Here is a 6,066-nt window from a genome sequence, read left to right as displayed (position 1 = left end):
AAGCATACATGAGGACTTCCCTTGTGGTTAGGAATCTGTCTGCCAAGGTAGGGGACATGGGTTTGATCCCTAGTCCAGGAAGATCCTACATGCCACTGGGCAACTGAGCCCAAGTGTCACAATTACTGAGCTTACGTGCTGCAACTGCTGAAGACTGTGGGTCCTAGAGCTCGTCCTCTGCAATAAGAGAACTCACTGCAAAGAGAAGCCTGCGCACTGCAACAGAGAATGGCCCCTGCTCGCCACAGCTAGAGAAAGCCTGCAAGAAGCAACTAGACCCAGTGCAGCCAAAAGTTAATTTTTAAAAAAAGTACAGATGATGTTAGGGATTTATTATCTTTCATGTAAATATGTGTTAATTGTACATCTCTCAAATCCAAATGGCTTGTGAGAATATGAAAAGGTGCTGAACCTCGCTAGAAATTAAGGTAGTGAGAAATTTATAATAAAAATGAAATATTATTTCATACTCATCAGGTTGGCAAAAATCTAAAACTTCAACGGTAGCAAATGTTGGAAAAGGGTATTGAAATTGGTACAGCCACTTTGGGGAGCAATTTATCTATTAAGATTGGAAATGCTCTGATTCCTACATCCCACAAAATCGACTCTTTGGTCTGTACCTTAGAGAAACAATTTGATTGCACCAGAAGATATATTAGTTTGTGGCAGCATTACTTTTAATAGTGAAAAACTAAATCAACTGGAGACATTTAAATGTCATTAATAGAAGATCAGATTCATATATCATAAGGTATTCATAGAAGGGAATATTATATAGCAATTACAATGATGAATCACAGCTTTGGGTCTGCACAGTGATAAATCTTAAAAACAATTCAGAAAAGCTAATTGCAGGGTATGTAGAGTGTGACACCATTTAAATAGTTTTAAAACCTGCAAAATAGTGCCATATATTGTTTACAGATACATGAATGTGCAGTTAAAGCATAAAACATGTACAAGAATGATTAATGATTCATGATCTTGGTTATTTCTGAAGAAATAGAAAGAAGAATGAGATTGGAAAGAGGACATGCAGAAAGCTCTCAGTTGAATCTGCAATGCTTTTGTTCTCCAAAAAAATATCTGAAGGAAATGTGGCCAACTGTTAAGATTTAATTTGCTATAGATAGTGCTGGATATACTGGATACTCATTATATCTTTTATATATTTTGATGAGAAATATGCCATAATAAAAATAATGTTAACAAGTGATGCATCTCTAGGGGTGTTTGTATTCTTGATTTAGCAAATTCTTCCTGACCTTCTGGGACAGAGAACTCAATAATGAACAAGATACACCCCACCCCCCGCAATCGTACATTGTGGTTCTCTAACTTTATTGTACGTCAGAATCATCTGGAAGGCTTGTTAAAACACACACTGCTGGGCCCACCAGGATTTCTGATTCAGTAGGTCTGGGATGGGCCTTGAGAATTTGCATTTCTAGCAAGTTCCCAGATGATGTTGCGGGTTTGGGGACCTCATGTCTCCTGACATTGTTTGAATACTATCGCGAGAGGACTTTATTCCTGCTATAAGAATTCCAAGAAGTGACGGGAGAAGTATTTTCTGGACCACATGCTTGGCCAAGTCTCTAAAGGCACAGTTATGCTACCTGCTCTGGGTCACAAGTGATACATCATCTTCCTGGCTTCTCAAGAAATGTCACTGCATCCCTGTAACCCCATCTTACTTGTGGCTGTGTATATTTCAATTTATTCCATTAAAATTTTGGCTCCTCTATACATCCTATTTGGTGTACACCTTATACAAAATATCAGTAGTAGTTACTCTCCAATATTGGAATTATGGTTAATTTTTAAATCTTTTTGCTTATCTGCATCATCTAACATTTCCATAATGAACATTTCCATCAAGGACAAGTATTAATTACATAATAATGATATTAAAATAAAATAAATATATATCAAACTGTGTTAGGCTCTGTGATGTGGGTGGAGCTTCTAAGAAGTAAAATGGATATAGACTTGCCTTCAAGAGATTTATGATCTTGTTCACACATACACTGGAAAAACATTTCATAATAAGACAAGGTATTCAGGAAACAGTGTTCACTGAGAACTAAAAGTACAGTTGGAAAGTACTTTGGAAGAAAAAAATGACTAGGTTGAGTGAACCTAGAAGAAGCGTTTGGGCCCAGCCTTGGATGATAAACGTGCCAGAGCCTAAGCGGAGGGCAAGGGAGGATTCAAGGGTCTTTGCAAATCCCCAGGGTAGGTACAGGTGCTCAGTGAACACTATGAAGAATTGAACATTTACTGAATTCATACAGAAACTGCACTCTGGCACGAGTACACATCCAGCCACATCATAGTGGCTCATACCCAGGACACATAGACTGAAACCAAAATTAATTTCATTGTGGGTTCATGACAAGTCAGGTATGGAAGGAAATGTCTTTGCTTCTTTTACATGAGTTCTGCCTTGATGACTACATCCCTAAAGTGCATCTGTGAATTTGTAAAGAAAGACCCGTATGGACTGGACACACCTCTTCCTGGGTGTGTTCTCCTCCCCTTTTGCTCGAATTAAGATTGAGGAGTTCATCGTGGATTATTGTTCTTCTGGTTTCTCTGTTCAAAACCATACTTACCCGAAAGGAGTGTCTCTTCACTTTTTATATTTGGGTTGTTTATATTTTTCTCTGTGTTAAAAAAGCCTGCACCACATCTACTTTATCCATTCATCTGTTGTTGGACATTTAGCTTGTTTCCATGTCCTGGCTATTGTAAACAGCGCTGCAGTGACAACTGGGGTGCAGACAGACAGCTACTGGGAATCTGCTGTACAGTACAGGGAACTCAATTCAGTGCTCTGTGATGACCTAGAGCATGGGAGTGGGGAGAAGTTCCAAAAGAGAAGGGATATATGGATATCATACATATATCACAATGCATATATCACTCTGTTGTACATCATAAACTAACCCAACATTGTTACACAATTATACTCCAGTAAAAATAAAGTCTTCCCAGGTGGTACAGTGGTAAAGAATCCACCTGACAATATAGGAGGCACAGGAGATGCAGGTTTGATTCCTGGGTGGGAAAGATCCCCTGGGAGTAGGAAACTGCAACCCACTCCAGTATTCTTGCCTGGAAAATGCCATGTACATTGGAGCCTAGTGAGCTGGCATCCAAGGGGTTGCAAAGAGCTGGACACAACTGAGCACACACACACAAACACAAAAATAAAATAAAACAGACCAAACAAAAAGCCTGAAGGCATCTACTTTTGGACAAGATAAAACAACAGGATCCAGATTTATCCTTCTGCCTTCAACAACTACAAAAGCAGATTAAAATATATGAAAAAATAGGTGCTGGGGTACAAGGAGGGCCTGGATGGGGGAGGCACATGAGGAAACTTTTGAGGGTGATGAATACATTCACTATCTTGATTATACTGATGCTTTTATAAAACGTAGATTGTATACTTTAAATACAAGTTTATGTCAATTTTATCTAAATAAAACTGTTTAAAAATTACTGGAAAGAAAAAAAAAAACCCAGCTTGAAAGCACAGGTCCATAAAACAAACAAACAAACAAAACAGTAAAACCTCCTATGCTATTCCTTGGGTAGTTTCCCTTTCTTTTAGCAAATTTTAAAAATTACTGTTAAGCAGAGGTGAAAAATACTCCTATGCTATTTAATTGAATAATCTCCGCTCTTTTTATAAGATCTGTTAAGCACTGGGATGCTAATAAAGTTAAAGCTCCTGGACCTTCACTTGTAGAGTTCTTTCCAAAGTTCTATAGCTAATTTTCTGTTTGTAATTGTGTTTTCTTTTTTTTAAAGGCCCCAAATTGTATTGTATTATATAAGATTCAGGCTCCATGAAACCTGGAGGCAACCCTAACTTTTTTTTCCCCCACACCGTACAGCTTGTGAGATCTTAGTTCCTCCACCAGGGACTGAATCTGCCCCCGGGGCAGAGTACAGAGTCCTAACAACTGGGCAGACAGGGAATTCCCCAACCCTACTTTAAAAAAAAAGAAAAAAGATTTTATTATAGAGCAACATCCAGACTCCAGATCCAGCTGCCGAAGAGACCATGTTATGACCGTGTTATGCTGCGGGTACTTGTGGGCACAGCAGGCATCCATGGCTTCCCTCCCTTCAATTGGAGTGGGGATGGTAGTGGTGGGCAGGGGCTTCTTAAGGGTCCCTCTTACCACTTGGGTCTGGAGGCAGTATGATCTTCACTTTGATGCCCAGCACACCCTGTCTGAGCAGCGTATGGAGCCAGGTGGTGTCTGCGTAGGACTTAACAGGGTCTCCACTGTGGATCATCAGTCCATCCGTAACTTCATGGATTTAACCCTCTGTCCTCAGTTTCCCAGGCACTACAACCTAGCAGCCTTGGCCCCACTCTTCATGATGACCCATAGCACACTCCAACAAGCCCTCCTAGAAGTGTGCGCTGCAGACTCTGCCAGGGCAATGGCTCATGGAGCTCTCCTGTCTGCCTTTCCCCTGTAAAGTTCTACATGGCCCTCAGGGAAGCGAAATCTCTTCTGAAGCACAGCAGTTAATTCCTGAATCCGCAGGCCCTTCTCACCAATAACATTTCTGTGTCCAGGGAACCATGATAATGATTTCTGTCCTTGTTGGTTGAAGTCGGACTTCAACAGGGGCATCATCTTTGACCAGTACCCAAGTGAGAGGCTTGTTCAGTTCAGCCTTGAGGACGCCATCAGAGACCTCTTGGACACTGGCACCGCCATCTTGCCACCCGGCGCCATCTTAAGGAATGGCCCAATGCTGCTGTTAAATGACCTAAGGAGTGTGATGTGAGGAAATTGGTCCCATTGCTATTGCAGACAGAATACAAAAACACAAAGAACTTTAGGACTATGGTGGTCTAGAGTACCATTCTCTCCTGGGATAAGCCTCTGTGAACTTGCTAACAGCCGCTGAGGAGCTGTGAATAATATTTCAGACTTCTTCACTTGCTTTCTCATCAATTGCTCGATCTAGAGGGACCCAAGTGTGACGGAGAAAAAGTGACCCAATAAATGTAATTCGGCTTCAGCAGCTTCAGAATGCGTTTCCTGCCACCCTTAACGGCACTCCAGAATTGAGCAAGCAAAGTAGGCTTTGCCTTGGGTGCTCTTTGTGAATTTGCATTGGAGAATTTCAGTTCCAACCCCTTCAGAGTGGGTGTCCTGAAATGATCATGGAAATAGGATCTTTTACTACATTTTGGGCCACATTTCACACTGTTCCTTAGTAAAATATCCCTGCTCTCCCTCTCTGTGAACCACGCCCCACTTTTCCCTTAGTACAAGTTTGGTGCCTTCTTCCTGGAATTGCCTTTGGATATCTATCTAGTGCTGAGTGAAATCGTCTTCCCTCAACCCGAGCACGTAAGATATGACTGTTCTTGAAGCTTTTAGGAGTTTAGACCCCAACTCCTATAACCACGTGATCTTGCTGCTGCTGCTGCTAAGTTGCTTCACTTGTGTCCGACTCTGTGCGACCCCATAGACGGCAGCCCACCAGGCTCCCCTGTCCCTGGGATTCTCCAGGCAAGAACACTGGAGTGGGTTGCTATTTCCTTCTCCAATGCATGAAAGTGAAAAGTGAAAGTGAAGTTGCTCAGTCGTGTTCGACTCATAGCGACCCCATGGGCTGCAGCCTACCGGGCTCCTCTGTCCATGGGATTTTCCAGGCAAGAATACTGGAGTGGGATGCCATCGGGTAAGTGATCATTTTTCCGAGCAGAGAGTCCCCAAATAATAATTCATTTTCCACACTCATATGTGTTAATTCTATAATTAAAATATTTTATGATGTCTATAACAATTCCTACTGATGGCCCAGAGTTGGCATGAAACTTAACTGAGATAATATATGTAAATATCTTTCATAAGCTAAAAATGCTGTACAAACATAAGGTACTGGCACAGATGATGTTTCAAATATTTAATGACCGGTAGGCACTGGCCTTGACCAATCAGAATAGTCTTCAGTCACAGCACTGGAGCTCAGTCCGGTAGGTTTCCTAATGGGCCAAATATTAATTCTTTAGTC

At 41.4% G+C, this 6,066-nt stretch overlaps 1 pseudogene; it reads right to left on the bottom strand.

Moving 5' to 3' along the window:
• Positions 1–3,395: 3,395 nt before the first annotated feature.
• Positions 3,396–4,994, bottom strand: LOC112443876 (small ribosomal subunit protein uS3-like; annotated as a pseudogene).
• Positions 4,995–6,066: the final 1,072 nt, after the last annotated feature.

This window comes from Bos taurus, chromosome 23 (assembly GCF_002263795.3).
Source record: "Bos taurus isolate L1 Dominette 01449 registration number 42190680 breed Hereford chromosome 23, ARS-UCD2.0, whole genome shotgun sequence".
NCBI lineage: Eukaryota > Metazoa > Chordata > Mammalia > Artiodactyla > Bovidae > Bos > Bos taurus.
This window is presented reverse-complemented; position numbering and strand designations above follow the sequence as displayed.